Source organism: Lepisma saccharinum, chromosome 8, assembly GCF_977018435.1.
Source record: "Lepisma saccharinum chromosome 8, izLepSacc3.1, whole genome shotgun sequence".
NCBI classification, from domain to species: Eukaryota; Metazoa; Arthropoda; class Insecta; order Zygentoma; family Lepismatidae; genus Lepisma; species Lepisma saccharinum.
The window spans coordinates 61767753-61788152 of record NC_139236.1 but is presented as its reverse complement, the minus strand read 5'-3'; the positions used below and the strand labels follow the sequence as shown (position 1 = coordinate 61788152).

Below are 20400 nucleotides of genomic sequence, written 5' to 3'. Positions count from 1 at the left end.
AAACTATTTTTCACTCATAAAATAATACAATAGTCATTAGCTCTAAATTCCTAGGCCTGTTGACAAGAAGCTGCCATATTCTAAAACAACAAGCTTATTTGGCGAAGAATGAAACAAATGAAGGCTATGATAAATAGCGTTTTTGGATAGAGGGAAGTAAATATTACACGACAAGCTCAATAATCGCACTCAGTAACCAATATCTCTAATTACATCAGATGCATAGTCGCTAATAAAAATATCTAAATACATCAGACAATGTATGGGTAGCAAAATGTATGTAGCTACATTTTTGAGGGAATGTTTGACTCACTGGAACAAATTAAAACTTGACAATTTTGTATAGGTTCCTTTTATATATTACTAAACTTCTTATTTTTCTTAGCAAACATTAACTCAAAAATAAACTATTTTACTTTTCTGAAAATGTATTACCTCTAGAGTCCAGTTTTCAAATTAGTGTTACACAAGGTATGGGGTTGAAAAAAAGTGTAATTCTAATATTTCCACCAATCCGTTCTCATGAACAAGATTTTTTTTTAAAAAAAAAGTGCTGAAATGCAAAGCTTTTTGGTCAGTCTCCGGGGTAATTGTGGTTAGTTTAATCATGCCAATCTCATGCATGCAAGGCTGGATGTTCACTTAGCATTTGCCCTCTCGTCTAGTTCTCGCTTCATTATCAACTCCCTTGTCGCAAGTAGCATATAGAGTCATAAAAATGAAAAGCTGCTTGTCCACTTAGTTTAACAATTCCTGGATAATTAAATATACAATAATGCTACTTCTATATTTTCTTCTTTTAATAAAATTGGCGCAAGTTCTTCGCTACATTACTTCTGTAGTGATGTGTGCAAAAGTGGATTCATGTTCTATCTTATGGAAGTAGAAAACAAGACGGGTATGGGCCATAAGGAATTGAATAGATCGTAGTTCTCTGAATAAAACAAGATAGAAGTAGTAATAACACAAGAAAGCGCTCTCACATTTATGAATTCTGTAGTGCTCCAATTGAATCCCTGAAACTTTATTATTACAAAATGCTACTTTCTAAATTTTAGAATATTACTTTGCTTTTATTTTTTCTTAAGCTGAGAGATTACTGTTATTTTGATGTCATTGTATAGGTATTAATTAAACACATAAACATTGACACTTAAAGTATTTTAAAAATAAGCCTATTATATTTCGTAATTAAAACCGTAAATATGTGGTCATTTATTTTATTGGAGAAAGGTGGAAATTATGGGGAATAGGAAAGAAAGGGGTGCATGGTTGAGTGTAGGGGGCGCAAAAATTTCCCTTCGCCCGGGGGAAAATTTTATCTTGAACCTTCCCCATTGCAGGCAATAGCCGGCCTTGTGACCTTGTGATGCGCTGAACTTCGACCCTATATGATACAGGAACAACAAAATTTCCATAAAGAAATATTTATTTGAACTCCCATAAACTCAATACTTCCAAAAGCAATTACCAATAACAATATTGTTACAAACAATTGTAAAAGTACACAACTAATAAAAAGAAATTAAAACAGTTATTGATGTAATTCTTGAATCTTTCTTGGCGGCGAATGATGAAGAAGTTCTATCGGGATATCACCTGACTGATATCCAGAGAGAACTACTTCAGTTATTGATTAGTGTTGCCCACGAGACGAGAGTTTGGCCTGTCTCGTCTCGTGGAAGTCTCGTGGAAATGCTGTCTCGTCTCGAAAATATTCGTTTGTATCATGACACATGGTCAATCTCGTCTCGTCTCGAATTTTTAAAAGCCTGTCCCGTCTCGTCTCGTGGACAACACTATTATTGATGTCTTTGTCTACAATAGATGGCGCTTAATATTATATGAAACTGCTGAATATTGTTGTACTTTGTCTTCTGAAGATTTGACAAGTTGTAAACGTATTCTTTTACAGCAGATTGTAAGAGCCATGAATCAATGAAGAAAATAAGTTTTTTGTGGTTTAGGTCAGGTTTAAAAATATATATATCACATGACTCCGATGAAAAACTTAATAGAATATCTTAAAATAATATCGTCAGGCTTTTGGTTGCATGAAATTATTCCAAATCAGTATTCTTACACACACAACTCAAAACGTACCTATCCATTGGCACACATAAAAGGTGCATTATTTGCAGTTCATGCACGTTAACGTGTTATTGAAATCAAAATATATGTGTCAATTGACGCGTCTTGGGTTCTGTGTGATATGTTCAAATGCTAATTTAAATAGGTTCTGTAAAAACAACGAGAATCGTTTCGGGCTTTTCCCGATAGCTTAGCGGTTATGTCGTTGCCTTGTAAAACAAGGGCTCCCCGGTTTCATGGTTTCAAGTTAGTTGTGAAGTACTTAAGACTGTCATTTTCGTTATTAAAACCCTAAATATAATATGGCCATGTGTTTTATAAAGGAAGGTAGAAAGTTGGGGGGGGGGGGCAGGGTGGAAAATAGGGGGCGGCAAGAGAACACTTTGCCCGGGCGAAAATTTTGAGCCGCCCATGGTTATTTTTAATCCCCCAAAATGGCAGAAATATAACAAACGAATACATAATTGCAAGACAATATATATTGTAAATGAATGGGTCGTAATGGTTAACCAATATGTATTGTACATATATTCATTTATGTCTTCGCCAATACTAACGCCTTCACTTTACGACAGAACTATTCTTATACTTGAGGGTTGCGCGACGGAAAAGTAAATGTCCATAAGGTCCCATAGTATACTCTTCTCAGCTGAGAAAGAATTTTAGGCCCCATATTTCTTTCTGTATATTTTGACAGTGTATGGTCAATGTACGAAGCGCGCGTGCACACACACACAAATAACTAAGTTAAGGGGAATGAGTGAGACTTATTTTCTTCAATGACGCCATGTTCGTTTTCTGCCACCAACCCTTGCTCTCCCACAAATATATCTCGGTAAACGACACACATACTTGCACGACACCGAGAGTGGCAGAAGACGAGAACGAGAGAGAGCGTGGAATCTCATTACCCCCAACCACCCTCCACCCTTGCTAATGCCAATTTTTGAACCACCCACCCCTCGTTGTTACTCAATTTCGCATCCCCTTTCCGTGAGCGCGTAAACACTTAGCAATCTGCTCTCGGCCTCATAGTAACCGGGGGTTGCCATGGCGACGGCGAAGGCGGCCGTGCGTTAATGAACAATTCTGAGGCTCTGTTAATTAGTCGCCATTTAATTACTCCCTCCCGCGCCTACGTCTGGGCAACCGTTCACCCACCGACATTATGCTACGGTTCCTCTTTGCCAGGCCGTAAATATAGGAAGTTAATATGATCACTACTTAATATTAGCGGCTCGTTTTAGCGAAAGAGAGTGACGCTAGCTTCTTGCGATTGTCCACAAGGTAACCCTATATTAAGTGGGTATCACTTACCGCAAGTCAAACACCTTCTTGCTCAAACGCCGTACTTCATCTTCTGACGTCAGGCTATAGCGCTCTCGTCCTAAATGTAGTAGGTAATCTAATAGGAATTGATGTTTTATTTTTTGTGCATTCCAGCGTTACGTGTGACATTTTGCACACAAAATGTAAGGTTCTAGACATGATTAAAACATTCGTAATGAACTGATTTCATTGAATTATGAAGTACTTTGTGGTGTCTGGTAACAAATAAAAAAAAAAACTCGAGTATGATGCCAGCCTGAATGCATGAAATGCATTGACGAAAAAGTGTTACGTGTGTGATGCTAAAAATGTGGCAAAATTTAACTTCATTTGCCTGTGGAGCATATAGGATACATGTACCAATAATTTATGTTGCTGAAATATGTAAATTATGTGCATTCACAAACATTTAAACCTTAATGCAATTAAAAACACTAATAATTTTCAGATTAATCCATTTTGTTATTTACATGGAATGGTTTCGTGGAATGCTCCATTTTCATTTTACGTTCACTTGGTTTTGTATCACGTTTGCTTTCCTGTTCTTTTTTGCTCTTACAAACACTGACAAATACGTGGAAACTCTCTGTAGTATGCGACCTGATGCTATGTCCACAATAGAAACTGGACAAATTTATCTTTTCTGGTGTTATTCTCAAATATTTCCAGCCCGAATACTGTGAATTAGATCTCACTTTCTGGCAATTCTAGAAACGATTCGCTTCCTTGAAACTCATCCCTTATCTATTACCTACGAATGGAGAAGGTAGATCCTGCACCACTTCGCTTCCGCTTCATTTGAGGAGAAGGGCAGAAGCAAAGGCCCTTAGAAGAGCCGTAACCTCGCGAGCAGCAGGTTGCAGGGGAGCGAAGATTCGAAACTGGGCTCTTACCGGAAGAACCTAAACGGTCCAAGGATTGAAAGAACAGCCATCAACTGCCGAAGTTCTGCTCGTGGACAGCTCGGGAAGCACCTCTGACTCAGCCGTGTGTGTGCGTTTGGGGGAAGGGAGATATCCATTATTGCATTCCTCCTCGTGGACCTCTTGCGAGAAGAGATACTTTTCTTCTCTTCCATGCTGCAGCCAAGTTGGACTCTTGTCTTTAGTTAAATCTTTCGTTGGGTTGACAAACGGAAAATTTTTGATTGGTCAAATCAAGGTGCAGAATTCTGAAAACTCATAAAATACAAATTTATGTTTTTCATACATAGAAAAGATAGATGTCTGTGAATTTAAAAACAGGTTTGATTAAAGATTTTTGTAACCAAAAGCAAACAATTTCGTAGCCTTTACTACAGTTAATAATTTTGACTAGGCTAAATTTTTGATGGCTCTCAACAAATGTGAACGATTTCTAAAAGAATTTGGCTCTGGTGAACAATCATTGTGTCCTATTTAAGTAGTTACGTTCTATTAAATAATTTTTTGGTTAATCTGTGGAGCGAATTAATCATTCAAAAAACATGTATATTCTACCTACTCTCTTATATTCCATAAGAAAGTACACATTCTTCTTCATCCCTTCTCTTTGATCCTATCGCCATGAAAAATCAGTAACTCAAAACTGCACCCAACACGCTGTTACTTCACGATAAACCAGAGAAAGAAGACTATCATGATAGTGTTCATCAATGCGGAGGGTGCCTTCGACCAAGTCTGGATCAAGGATCTAGTCAGAAAACTTCATGCTCCCTAGTCCTGATTCCTACGTCCATCTTCTGAGAAGATGCCTAGGAAGGCGCACAATTGTGACATCATTTCAAGTTTCAAGAGGTTTCGACACCTACAAGACCAGTCCAGGGAGAAGATCCCCAAGGATCATGTTCGGACCGATCATCTACGCATTGAATGCGGCGGATACACCTGTGGCGTCGAACTTGCTTTTAGGTTTCCTGTGCTATCCGAAGGAAGCTACTTAGGTCCTGCAAAGCTCCACACCAACAGGTGTAGGTATTTAAGATTTGCTTAACCAAGTGGAGGGTTAAGACCAACCCGGAGGGTTAAGACCAACCCGGAGGGTTAAGACCAACCCCATGAAGGGTTCCGTCATCTTCTTCAAACGATCAGCAGAATCTGACTCTGATTCGCTTTCGACAGCCATTCTCTGACACCGCTCGAAACCTTGGTCTGATGGTAGATCATGGTCTAATCTTCAAACACGTCTAGAAACTTCAAAGTAAAGGCAAACAGAGGCTAGCGGGGCTGTACTCCATCTTCAGACACCTGGTCTATCATTGGACACCCGCATCAGGTTCTACAAACTCATGGTACAACCAGCCATACTATATGCTATCTCAGCGTAGCACAACACTGCCAAATGCAACCTGTAGAAACTGCAATCCTCCAAAAAATCGGCGAGAATAAATGGCGGGAACAACCGATACACCAGCAATCGGCAGATCAGGAAATGGAGCTTGAACCTCTGGAAGACACCCTCGCCCAACAAGTTGAGAAATTCTGGAACAGCTAGAACCCATTCGAAATCTGATATCCGATAGGCCACCACCAGGACTCCACGTCGCTGGTTACACATTCCTTGCAAGGAGTCCTTCGGCCTTTATAAAGACCAAAGATCCAACGAAAGACGGATTCCAAGCCACAGCCTCAGGTGTCGTAGAATCCATACTACAAGAACCAATGAACCAGCCAACACCAATTGAAGTCATGGAAACATAACAACAATCGCTAAATAATCACACTCGGAATTAAAAACGTTAATTGCCAGTATGAAAAAAAACAATGTGGAAAATACACGACTGGTAATTATGAAGATGTGAAATAATATTTGTTACGAAATTAAACAAAGTTTTTGACGTGATCAACATCTATTTTCAAGGGTACATGAGAATGACTGTGAGAAAGAAGCGGTTAGCATTTTTTAAATATTTTCGATCTGTTACGTTATGTATTGCCTTAATTCATTAAATAAATACTGCACTTCTGTTACCATTGCACAATATTGTGTGATTTGCAATGTTCGAAATCAGCGAGGGACTGCCCGATGTAGTGGTAACGTCATCACCTTATATCGCCAATGCACCAAGCAACAATTTCACATCCGAAGAGGTTCCACTTCTGGCCTGTACATGTGCATCATTTTATGCTTCATCAATGACATCCACTTATCATTCACCTTCGGGGTGTAAGGCTGAGCCTATCCAAAGACACGCAAATGTCAGTCTCCCTTCCACCTAGTACACTCTGGACTGCATTTGGTAGATTAACGAGACAGCCAGTATAATCTTCCTCTGTTCGGCTTGTATGGTGTCGTCCCTACATGATTGTGGTTGTCCATTCATCCATCTCATTTTACCATCATTCATCCTCATCTTCGCCATTAGCTAAAAGTAGCGAAGTAAAACAAACTAAATCGATCATAATCATTCACCTTTATCGTTGCGACTAGTCAAAAGATGAAGAAAAGCGACACAAATGAAGAAATATACAAAAATTATAGTACATCAGGGTCTGCTTATCAAGAAGAAGCATAGATATCATCTATTCCCACCGAAACTATGATTTGTTTTTTCAGTTCCACGACTTAATTGTCAGAAGTGTTGGAGGCATTTCAGGGATGGAGGATGCCAAAATGAGAAAAAAACAAAAAGCAGATCAATAAAGTTTGCAGGTCACTCTCTGCTCTCTCTCCTACGAGTGAGTTGTCGCGCGGAGCAAAAAACCGAGATCTAAAATCGGCTGGCCACTCAGGCAGACTCCCACCCCACACGGAACGGTTGAACGATCCGTGGAGGCCGAATGTTTCTATAGCAACCGGCTATCAGCTACCTTTTGTTGACTCAGCCATGAGACCGTCTCCTCCCGAAGTGTTGTTCGAAATTGACCGGTAGATGACACCACACGATATTCACGGGGGAAAACGTACCGATGTTCAAGATCAATTGGAGCGGCTGATTTTTTGCTTTGTGCTTCTTGTTCACTCACGGTGCTCTCGTTAAGTGAAGACAGTGAGCTTTGCTTATGTTGTACCGGGGCAGCTGGGTTGACAGTATGGCAACTAGCGCTCACCTTAAATTTACATATATATATCAAGCTATCTCGCCGCCCATTCACAAGGCACACCGGTAATTTTGACAAAATCCTGTTTGCCTGCTGGCCGGTTCGGGAAGGGGGGATTCTAAAGTTGCCGCTTGCTGCCCAAACAGGGGGCAACGGTACAACCATTGAACTATTTACTATATATAACTTGATTGATTTGCTTTATTATACTTCGCTTCTTGTGCCACTTTTGGCTAATTTGCGAAGATGGGGATGAGTAATGATATTATGAAATTGATGAATGGACACTCACAAACATCCTTGCCTGGGTCTGAATTCGAACCCGGACCTCTGGCGTCGTAGCGCAATGAGCTAACCACTCCGCCACGGGGGCCGGCACTATTTGCGGCGCAAAAGTGAAGCATTCTCTCGCTTAGTTATACGCCAGAGAACGTGGAAAGAAAAGCTGAAGCAGACGAATTTTTCTATGGTGGCAAATGGGTTTTTACGACAGATTATTTAAGAAATAAAAGCCATAATTTATGAGAAAACATTACAACGAGTACGTCACCCATTTTCAAACACCACGGGATTTAAGATTAAAATAAATATATCAATGTATTTTTAAGAACTTCTTGGTAAAAGTTGATTAATATTGAGAATTCTGCAGCTGTTGTCCGCATCGTGTTGCCATAATATTGTATTATTGTTGATATGAAAGCGATACTCTGAGCACGATTGGATTCAAACCATCGAAGAAATGTTGGGAAGAAAAGAAATGTAGATCGGATCCATATTTACTTTTTTATGAATGCGACACTACATGCAAAATCAAGCACGTATCTAGAAATATGTTTCGGGGGGGGGGATCCGAACCAAGTGTCTCAGGAATAATAATAATGTTTATATTAAAATAATTATAAATCAAATTAATACTAATTACAATATATAAATTAATATTATATTATTATTACACGATTAGATAAAAAGACTGTATAAGAATAGAGATATAAGAGTGCATATTCATTATGTAACTTACCTGTAGTTAAGTCGGAATAATTTACATAAAAACAAGTGCCCGGGCAAATGAAATTAATGTCAAATGGATGAATAATTGAATGTTTATCGAATAACAAAAATGATGTTACATGTAGTTGGAGAAAAGTAAGTTTCTGATTAATATTTTATATTGAGTAGTAGTGTATAAATCTTCTTTGTAATGTCATTCAAAGCCGTATGATCCCAATATAATCCTTGCCTTCTAAAAAGTTCAGAGGAAATTAATAACCATCGATTATGCAACAAATTCTAATATTTTCATTACTTATTTTTAGTACTTGGTGAGTCATTCGGGGGGTCCGGACACCTGGACCACCCTAAATACGTCCTTCGTGTCCTTCAAAGCCGTATGATCCCAATATAATCCATGTCTTCCAATATGTTCAGAGGAAATTACAACAAAAGCATACGAGAATATTTTCATTATTTAACTTTCGTACTTTGGTTTGAGTTGGTGTTTTAAGTCCACTTTATGCACAGTAAGGCTAATCGGGACTGGACCTACAGTTTAAAGTGGGATCCGAACCACTTGTGCCTCCACCGGGTATCGAACCCGGGACCCCTTGATTACAAGGCAATGACGCTACCACTGCGCCATGGGGGAGGCCCAACTTTCGTACTTAATAGGTCTTTCGGATAGGGGGGACGGACCTACAAAATAAGTCCTTTGTGCCCTTCAAAGCCCTATGATTCCAATATAATCCTTGTCTTCCAATAAGTTCAAAGGACAGTATAAAACAAAGGCTAAACGAATATATTTTTCATTATTTAATTTTAGTACTTGATAAATCTTTCGGGAAGGGGGGATCCTAAAGTTGCCGCTTGCTGCCCAAACAGGGAGGCAACGGTACAACCATTGAATTATTTACTATATATAACTTGATTGATTTGCTTTATTATACTTCGCTCCTTGTGCCACTTTTGGCTAATTTGCGAAGATGAGTAATTATATGAAATTGATGAATGGACACTCACAAACATCCCCCCTAAATACGTCCTTCATGCAAATGCCCGCTCATCGTGTCTTTTAGCACACAGCGTCAAACTAACGAGAGCTGTGCAAGTGCACGAAAAGAAAATAATAATTAAAAAGTACGGAATAGATTGAAAAGTACATGTATATTCACAGAAACTTCGATTTTACTCTGTATTGAGCGAGACTAAATTTTGGTCTTCGCTATAAATGCATATATTTTGGACACGTTAATTCTTCCTTTTACTGTGCGACCGCGATAGATAATTATTTAAATTTAACACAAAATATCTTGATTAAATTTCATAAAATGAGAAACTGTGAAGGATACGGCAAGTGTTACCAAGTTTAATCACTTACACGACAGTGTATGAAACACGTGAGTGTAAACACATTCGAAAGCTTTCGCTATAACATTTAATTACCGTCATCAACTTATAACAAATACATTTAGGCGCAGTATACATATTACCGATGAAAGTGTACACCTGAGCACGATTTGTACATCCAAATGCCGAACGCGACCGTACCATGTTCAACCCACTTAAGGCTGGATAAATTGTTCTAAACAATACATGCCAACTATTAATGTAATGAAGAAACACTTAATAAGGCATTCATTTGTAGCACTGAATGCATAACTATGGTTAAATTATGTTTCTTTTTGTCCTATACGAAAGCAAAAAGGCGAGAAGATACATGTTAGCTTGCTTATGGGATCGCCAAGTTCTCTTCTCACGTTCGCTGGAGTAACTTAATCGTATAAGTGGCTTCAATTTTCGTGACCGATCAGCGTTGCAGTACAGTTATATGTCGTTCAATGAGTACAACGATGCCTACAGTCCAGCAGAATTAACTTGAGAGAAATGGCCGCTCGGTGAGTGATGCAACTGCGCTCGAATATGCTACAACGGGGGACTTCCCGCCGTAACGGGCCAATGGAAACTCTACAAACTCTACTTTAGAGTTTCCGTTGGCCCGTTACAGCGGGAAGTCCCCCGCTCTAGCCAATTGGAGCGCAGTTGCATCACTCACAGAGCGGGCATTTCTCTCACGTTAATTCTGCTGGACTGTAGCATAATGATGCTACACCTATCACAATATGAGTTTCGTTGGTACCATAGGATTTGGGTAAGGCACTTTCTGCCCTCCCCCAATTCACGTAGAAAGACATATTTTATGTATATTTTCATATATAAAGTATTGTTTATGTCAAAAAAATTTACCTTGCCCCCCTCCCCAAATTTATCTTAAATTGGCGCCTCTGCCTAGCACCCTGTGTTTGCGTAATGGAAAAATCTAGCATAATTTGCAAGCTTGCTTCTCTGGGAGAAAGAAATTCACTTAAAAGGACGATATTTTAAGAGATTACAAATAAAATTAATTCCAGATCTTATTTTCGGTACAATCACACCCTCTTCTCTTCATCTTTTCTTTATTCTCCCCACTCTACCTCGCGAGGAACATTTCATGGCAAGAAATACAACAAATGTCCCGCTTATAGTCGACGAATCATCACAAATTTTCTCTAGTTCAATGTTGAACTCATTTCGGAAAGTAGATACATAACTTAAAATTACAATCATCCAAAAAATAATTATAATGAAAAACTATTACTAATTATCAATGATAGTAATAATTCTTTATTATTATTATTTATAGATCCTAGCAAAAATTATCAGCATTCGGCATAATTTCACAGATTAACTATTTTCGTTGTTCACATACCATGAGAAACACATTCCTGAAGTTATGCCGATTATTTTTGGGACAACCTGTATATGCAGCCACACAGTACAGATTCACGGCATTAATGGATTGGCAATGCAATTACAAAATATATGACTTTTCTATTCATAATCAGGTATCCGCTTGGCCTGTCTGAAGTAACATTGCGAAGTAAATTAAGTTTAGCTAAATATTAGAAATATCATATCAAAGTCTCGAACTAGACCGGGGGTCCCAGAGATAAAGTCTCGGTCTCGTCAAGCCTCGAAGGATCTCGTCTCGTTCTGGTCTCGATTTTTCAAGCTCGTCTCTCAAGTGTCATCCAAGTACAGAGAGCATTCAGAATGTCAACACGCATGGAGTGGTTGACTCACAACCTCGCCACTGAAGGTTTCGGGTTCGATTCCTCGTCATCGTTAATTTCATGTGATCATCCTTCATCCCCACCATCGCGATTAGCCTCAAAAGGAAGAAAAGCGAAGTCATATAAGAAATTACAAATATGCAACATTGGAATAAGCCCCCCAAAAAGGGAACAAAAACAGCAAGGTAAAACCACGAGAATATACCTACTAGAAACTCAGAAGTAACACTCTGGAAACGGAATAAGAACGAAAGCTAAAGTTTCAATATTCCAGCCGATCTCAAGTTCTCCCCCACCCTAAAAAAAAATCAATCACGGGTGAAGCAGAAAACAATGAACAGGTGGGCAAGCTCCCCTCCTCTCCCCCCTTAGCTACCGTCATGTGGACAGCAGGTTGAGCCAGCGTTTGTCTGCAATTAAATCGGAAAGAGAGCCCGCTTCTCGAAGATTAATTGCTGGATGGGAAAGCAAAATTAGTGGCGCTTCTTGCGCGCCGCCTTCTGGCTACCAACTCGGCTCCGTGTTCCCTCCCAGCCAGCATTTGCCGTGCCAACGCAATCAGGGTTGCCAGCGCTGAGAATTTTACCAGAAAAGCACGACTTTCGCTATTCGTACCCGATTAGGCTCTCATTGTTTATTGTAATTACAAGCAGTGTTGTGGTACACGTCACATTTTTATTTGAGGGAGAAGAATAAACTTAAAATGTTAATACTTCTAATTATAAGTGTGTTTGCAGGCCGAATTTCTAGAGACTAGAAGTTATCCAAATAGGCAGAAAAAAAAATGAAACCATTTTTTTTAAAAGGCATACAATAGTCGTTTACTTTCAATATTGTGAATAAAGAAAAGCCTCAAATTCATATACCTTCATCCAATAATTAATTATGCTCTAATTAAAAAAATTAAATCAGCAATCACAAAATAATAATAATACAATTATTTCTGTTGACTCATGTTCATAGACAAGTCAAAAACAGGAATAAAATATTTGGGACCCCTGTTTAAAGCGAAAGGAACGCAATATGAACGAAATTAGATTATGATGTGAAATTCTCTTCCTGGCGAAAACAATTACTGAAATCAAAAATTCGCATGACAATTTTTAAAACTAGGCTTTAACTTGCTTTGCAATTAGGGCAATTTTAATAGTTTGGTTTTGGTGTTTTTATTCAAATGTATGCACATTTGAAATAGATTTTTCTTTATTATTTTAGTCTCTCTGTGCACTAGGCTTCGCATATAGCCTAGGTTAGGCCTAGACGCTCCTGATTTATACAAGACAAATCCGTTCTAACCTCAAATAATAGAAACATAACAGAAATTGCTCTCCAGTCATGATCACAATGCATTCACGAGGGAACAGTCATTCCCTGAGTCAGAATTCGAATCTGGAATCTTCTGTATCGGCATGGTGGATTGATCGTTTAACGCGCTCGGACGTGGGAGCAGCTAGAAGGCAAAAAGCAGTGACGTTGGGCTTTCTCTCGAGGCGTGGGAGGATGAACTATTTCCTAGTTTTCACTATGAACACTGACGATGACGTCAAACGGGCAATCACTCTTCATCCTTATGTTTATTGAATATTTATTGTTAAGTTCTAGTCGTCGAACGAAGGGGAAGCACACCTTCCTGTGCTGCCTGAATCCACCTGTGGGGAAATATAAACAAAATATACTCATTCTTCGCAGTTGGAAAGTTATTTTCTCCCTTTTTTGAAACATTTTAAGCACTTATAAACACTAAGTAGGCAATTATAAGCACTTGCGAATTTACGTATAATGATTGCATTACCCGGAAACCTACTTCTGTACTGCAAGCATACGAATCTGATTACAGGAACAAAATAAGAATTTAGGGATATATGAGGGCTCTAGTTATTATAAAGCAAAACACCAGTCTTCTCACTCTTTTGGTTAATCGCTGCGATAGGGATGATTGATGATTAGTTACAAGACACATGTCCAGGCCGGAACTCCAACTCAGAACCTTAATGATGAATTCACGTTGAGAATCATTCATATGGTAGCAGTTACATAAGGTGGAGGATTGACAGCGCAACCGCCGCTATCTCGTACTGGGCGTTCGCGGCCGACCTAGCCGAGCCTTCCCCGGAGCTGCGGGCTCCCTGTTGCGCGAGGAATCATACGCCCTGTACAGGAAGGAAGGAGAGGAAAAAAAAGTGGCATAGGCAGAAGAGAAGGATTTTTTTTTTTTTGGCGGGGGAGCAGTGACATTTCAATATGTCCCTAAATACCATACAAAATGCATGTTCGGACTAAAAAAGCATTTAAGTATGTATGTAGATTTTCTTGTTAAATGGGGGGTAAGGGGGCGAACGCTCCCTCTCTGGCACCGCTACTGCATGCATATAGAGCTTTTTTCTTTAGAGTATTATAACAGCAACGAGTAATACTAAAAATAATTTCTATTTCTAGCAATTTGCTTTACCCCGAAAATACAATATATTCATGTACAACTGATTTTTGAGCAGACTCTCTTTGTTTCAAAAGCCAGTTATATTTTTACAAAATAGATTTGTCTTTAGTGAATGCTACTGGAAATGTTTGATCAATTATGATTATGTACACCCGTGTGCGAAAAAATCGCCAACCCTTGAAAATTTCAAAGTCCAAATCTGCAGGATGTGACAACAAGGCGGGGCAGTATAGCAAACCTCACGTACGAAAAAGTAACATCCCCAGAACGTAGATGCCTTAGTAATGTTTTAACAAATATGTAATTGGTTTATTTATTTACGTATTTGTGACAAATAGTTACAGATAATTAAACAACTTTCCTTTGATTCGAAAAAATAAATTCATTTTTAACTTGATAAACATTACGTGCTGAATTTTTGCATAATATGAATTCTGAAAAAAAAAATCCACATTGCACACATAACGCTTATATTGACATAAATTAACACAATAACAATAGCAAATTGGTATTCGGTGATACAAACAACACAGGTGTTCTTCGTAATCGCACGTCCTATCATGTCGACAATGAAACTGCAAGAAGTGAGAGTTCTTCACAGTTTGTCACACTGTCTATCATCACTCAGGAAACATAACGTTACAGTCTTCCCGACTCAGTTTTTGGCTTGTAGGAGGTTTTTGAAGCAGCTGCTTATATTCCCACAACAATCATATGGAAGGGTTAAAGTTACAGTGGTGTAAGTCACATTATCTTTGTTTTCCAGAAAATAACAAAACGCAAAAGGTACTGTAATAAATTCGGGAATAAAAATGTTGTAATTTTATCATTGTAGGGGTGTCACCTGGATCAAAATTTAACATAGAGGCTTGAATTGAATGGAATTCGTGCAATGGTGACAATGTTACTGCTGACGAAAATGACTTACACCACTGTGTATGACTTACACCAGTGTATTTGTCAATAAAATGGATATAAAGTGAACTTGAGAACCTCAAACAAAGAATTTAATCTTATGAAAAATAAATAATTATTACAAATGGGCAAAAATGAAAGACTGAATAAATATTCATTCATAATTCTCTTCTGGCTCTGGATCCACAGTTTCCACAATTTCCAGTGGACCACGATCGTCAGGTGGTGTCTCCTCACATGCAAGAGTCGTTCGAAGGGAAAGGAAAAAAAAATCATGTTTCACTGGTGGAATGTGTTCCAGAAGGTATATCATGTCCTTCTTCGCTTCTGTAACCGGTCTTCCTCGTGGATACAGCACATCTTGATGAACGTTCGCTAGACATGATGGTCTACTAGCCCTTGCTGGTCGTAGGTTAAGCACCGAAAATGGCATGTCTGCAAATTAATACGAGAAGGATATACATATATTGATAACCACAAACTATAACATATGGGAGAAGAAAATATGTTCACAGGCCTCTCGAAATCTAAAGTTACAAGTGGCCGGACGAAGCGTGCCACACAGTATCTAGCGCATGGTTCTAAGAGCAGTCTTAGTATCATGATCTAAACCCAGAAGAGCAAGTTGAGAAGCGAGAGAGCTAGAGTCGTTGGTTAGGACGTCCTCTTTATAAATTGAGTTTGACATTTTGATCGGCTGTTCGAGTCTCGACTCGGACAGTATTTTTTTTTCGGGTTGCTATGGATGGCGGTTTCTAATGTATGTTTATAAAAATTGTCCTATAGTTTTCACTTCATTTCAAACCAACATTGGCTACAGTGTGCTGCAATATTAGTTTTATATTGCTATGCCTTTTTTTTCTTTTATTAGAAACATTTCAAGAATGAAGAGCCAAGTATGACAACGTTAATCAAAATATGAATTCTTCATTGAAAATATCGGAACGTGCTTAATCTAGCAGTTCATATATGTGTTGAATAAAATTACAAAATACTCGACATATTCATACGACAATAATAAAGAAAATAATAATAATAGCATGGAGGAAAATGATAAGATTAGTAATTACACACGCGTTCTTGCTTTGACTAGATAGTTGATGTTAGGTGATAGATTAATTCCCCAGCTTTGTGTTCATGAGTATACGGCACTCAAATATTTACAAGTTTCCGGACACCGGGTCAAGAAAAAAAAGGACATCTGGCAACCGGAGATATGGAAAAGCGACGTTAAACAAACACAATAAATACCATGCAGCTGGCAACTCTGCCCTCTCGTTTGGCGTCTGACAAACAGGCGCGGTGAATCAACTCGGACAAATGAATAGCGTTGAAAACCAACCCAATCATGCTGTGGGAAGGCCACAGGCATAGCGATCAGGAGGGAGGGAAACGGGACAAAAAGGGGAAAAAAGTGTTGGAGGGGGAAAAAAGAGAGAAACCAAAAGAGCGATAGCGACAAAACGAACGAGCCAACACATGTTTCTCCCGCTGCAATTCATTTCGATTTGTGGCCGCAGCTCGGCTAATTTGAACAAACTGTTCTAATTAACTGCTAAAATGAGCTGAGCCGATTGGTTTAGGGAGATCAAGGAGCCATCAGATGTTTAAAAAAGAAGCGAAGCGAAAAATAAAAGAGCACGGTCGCTTCGGAGAAAGAATGCCAGAGGAAATGACTGCGGTGCTTTCTTAATCAGGGTTGTCGGTTTATTTAGCCTCTGCATTTAAGTATTTCATTTCGTTAGTTACTCAGCTGTTCTTTGCTTTGGTGTTGGACATTGGAGCAGGTCCTCCCAAATGTTGGGATGGTGGTGCAGTACCCCTCTAAAACTATTAATCCGAATTGTATCCCCTGTAACCCCTTCAAATGATTTGACAGACGCAATCTATAGCGGTTCAAAGGGTCTCTTAGTAGATAAACGCTTAAAGTTTCTTTCGTACACTCATGTTCAGATAAAGTGTCCGATCTTATAAAATGTTCCAGTTTTTGTGCGAACAGGAGTGTAGGCCCAAAATATTTAAAACCACTGTGAATCTATTGTGGTTCACGCAACCGAGATTTTGAACGTAACTAAAACTAACTCTCTAGCCTTCTTATACCCGAAGGTTTATGGCTGCAGCAACACAAGCCTTCCATCTGTCCTCCTCCTGGGCAAGATCAATCCAATCTTTTCCATCCTTACCGATTTCCTTTAGGTTCATCTCAACATTATCTCTCCATCTTCGTCTTGGCCTTCCTACAGGTCTCTTACCATCAGGTTTCCCAACAAGAATCCTGTAAACTCCTCTTTCCTCTCCCGTTCGTGCCACAAGGCCTGCCCATCTAAGTCTTCTTGATTTAATTATTATTTAATTATTTTGAACGTATGTAACTTTCGTACAAAAACCTTGCACTGGGTATTAACTTTGTGTATGTGGATGTTTCTTAAACATTAAACAAGAAAATTAGTCTCTACGTGATCGTTCAGTATGGGGGAGAAGTTATTAAGGTGTGAAAAGTTTTTTGTACGAAGTAAAAACAAAGATGAATAAAAGACAGGTATGGAGTCGGTTGCAATAATTTTCGATGTGTATCGATGGTCTGCGTGGGTTTTTACCGAGTTGATGAAAGAACGATGAATATTTACGCATTTTGTGCATTACAGTACGATGTAAGGGGTTAATTGTGACAGTCATAGAAAAACGTATTTTTCTTTCCGAAGTTATAAGGCGTACTGGCAACATTGGTCTTGTCAGAGGACAATACCAGGTGTGCCAGACATTTGGCTACGTTATTCAATCGCCCAGCTGAAATAAAATATTTGAAATTTATCGTACAGAAAGATGGGTAGGTTAGGTACGTTAGTCTTAATATATGTATTATTGTATTTATTTTGCGTCCATTTTTTTGCCACTTATTTCTGACCGCGACGATGTGAGTGAATGTTAATAAGAGCAAATTCGAACAGCCATGCGCAGGCCGGGACTCGTATCCGAAACCACTGTTACCAAAACTAGGATGCACAATTACCCTTTTAAAGTTTCAGTTTCCCTATCCCCTTCCAATTTTCTGCTTATCTAAAAATAAAATCAGTCCACACTTATATGGACCACGATCGCGAAAAACATCACGGCACCAGCACGTCATGTTGAACTTACTCACACGAAAGCGTTTCTCGTGAAATTGTAGCCCACTTTGATGCGTAACTAGACCATTTTTTTCATTTTTTTAGTAACATATCGTAAGAAAGTTTACGTCTTTCCTATCTCATGATTCGTGTTTCCACATTCACATATCTTTTGAAAGGGGCGGTTTTTTTCATAATAAAATATAAGCGTTACAATCAAATCATTGCAAATATTTAATACATTTGGAAATCTAAGTTAATTAATCGTTAGAACTTACCTATTCTCCACTCCCTGTGACAATTCTGGACACAAATTTCTTCCTTAGCATCCGACTTCTGAAGGCATTCACTGAAAAAACAAAACAAAAAAAGTTCAAATTAATAACAATATTAATTTGATATAACGTGTAAGTACAGAAATAAGATGTCGACAATTACCAGTGTATAGTCATGTACACTAATAGTTTTGTTGCTATAATTATCGTTACTACACGTTAATGAAAACTTTAATGTAATATGACTGTAAAAGTATGTGCTTTCTTTTCGTTGCAAGAATAAATACAAGATAAATTTTCTCACCGTTCAAATTCCTACTAAAATGTACTATTGACTTTTCAACTAGATATCAAATTCTATGATATATTTACCCATCTGCTAGCTTTCGTTACAGGCGCTCCAGTGCTTCTATCTATTGTATAACATACTTTGATTCCCACATACTCTTCAAATTACGGAGTAATTCTCAAAATATTTTTTTCGAAACTTTGTTGCCGGAAATTTTTTTGTGGTACAGTCACGGACACTTCTGGATTGTAACAAATCCGTTCATGGTTTTGTACAATCCACAAGTGTTCGTGAGCGTACACTCAAGTACGTCTTTTGATTGGGGGAACCTGACGAGTTCCCAGTCTCGTCTCGACTAGCAAATGCCAGTATTGATCTTGTAATCTAGCTGTCCCGGGTTCAGTACCTGGTGGAGGCATATTACCTTAGGTCGCACCTTAAACTGTAGTCCCTGTCCTGATTAGCCTATACTTGAGCATAAAGTGGCTACAAACTTTTAGCTTTCGGGCTGGTCCCGTATCTACAGAGCATTCCCTGACATTCGCTACGAGACTCGGCGGCAAGCTGCCCGGCATCAGCGCTTGTCTTTCCCGGTGAACGGGTCAGCGACAGTCGCTAGAGTCGGCTATTAAAATTACAGTTTTCATATTGTGTACTAACCTTGACTACAGAAGGTGTTGAAAATGATGTCCCTCTGCTGCAACACAGTCCTGGCATCTCCGAAGGAAATTGGCATTTACACGTACAAGTTCGTCTACTGTAATTCTCCCGATTTTTCGTACAATACTCTCTTTTAACTCACGGATGGTGTGCGGATTGTCTTTGTATACTTTATTTCCCCATTTTTCTTTCCACTTTTATTCAGAACTGACCCTGTTACTCTAAACTTTTTTACGAGGTTTAATATAAGCGACTGTCGCGGACCCGTTCACCGGGAAAGACAAGCGCTGATGCCGGGCCGCTTGCCGCCGACTCTCGTAGCGAATGTCAGGGAATGCTCTGTGTGTATATATATTGAGTGCAAAAGTAAAAAAAAAAAAGAGAAACAAAAATAAAAAATAAGTCATTAGTTCACAACTTGGAACTTCTATTTTAAAGGCTCTGAACAATAATTTGTTAGGTTGCGGCAACCCTGCTCTACCACCAAGTTGGCTGGCTTCCCGAAAAGCTAGATGAAACCGAGGGGGAATTAAATTTAGTGCGGTGTCGGAATTTCCCATTCAGGTGTTTACAAAACATGGAATGTTTGTCTGTCAGCCGGCTTGTTCCTTTGCGGATTAGCAATCATCTGCAGAGTAGAAAGGAAGTCAAAGCTCGTTAGTGCCACTTGAATGATGAGCCAGCGAGCTCAGACCAAGAGCCGCTCCCCTTCCCTCCGTGACGCGACGGTGGGGGAATATATAAGGGGTTAAAGCGCACCCCTTACTTCCTCGCTTTACGGTGTTTGGATTCTCAGTGAATCGTTTAATTGCCTTTTTCTCATTTGCGAGATGGTGCTCCTATCTTTGGTGCCAAGGATTCTGGGTTCGATTCCATCATGCAACCTTAATTTACAGTATTGCCAGTGCATCGTGAGGATAATTAAGACGGAGTGTCTGTTCGAGAAAGTCAAACAACTTGATTTGATTTGCTTTTTGTTATATAGCGTCGCTTTTCTGCAACTTTTGGCTAATTGCGACGATAAGCATGACTGATGAACCGATGAAATTGATGAAGGGACAATCACAAAGACCAGGATCCCTGGCGTCGTAGCGCGCTGTGCTAACCACTCTCCCATGGAGGTCGGCAGAAAGTCAAACAAGTGGTGAGAATTGACGTGTAGGGTAACAGTTCTG

At 39.1% G+C, this 20400-nt stretch overlaps 1 protein-coding gene across 1 annotated transcript in view; it reads left to right on the top strand.

Moving 5' to 3' along the window:
* The window catches only part of LOC145991814 (homeobox protein slou-like), a 38645-nt gene that overhangs the window by 9094 nt on the left and 9151 nt on the right, over window positions 1-20400 (top strand). The window lies entirely within an intron of this gene.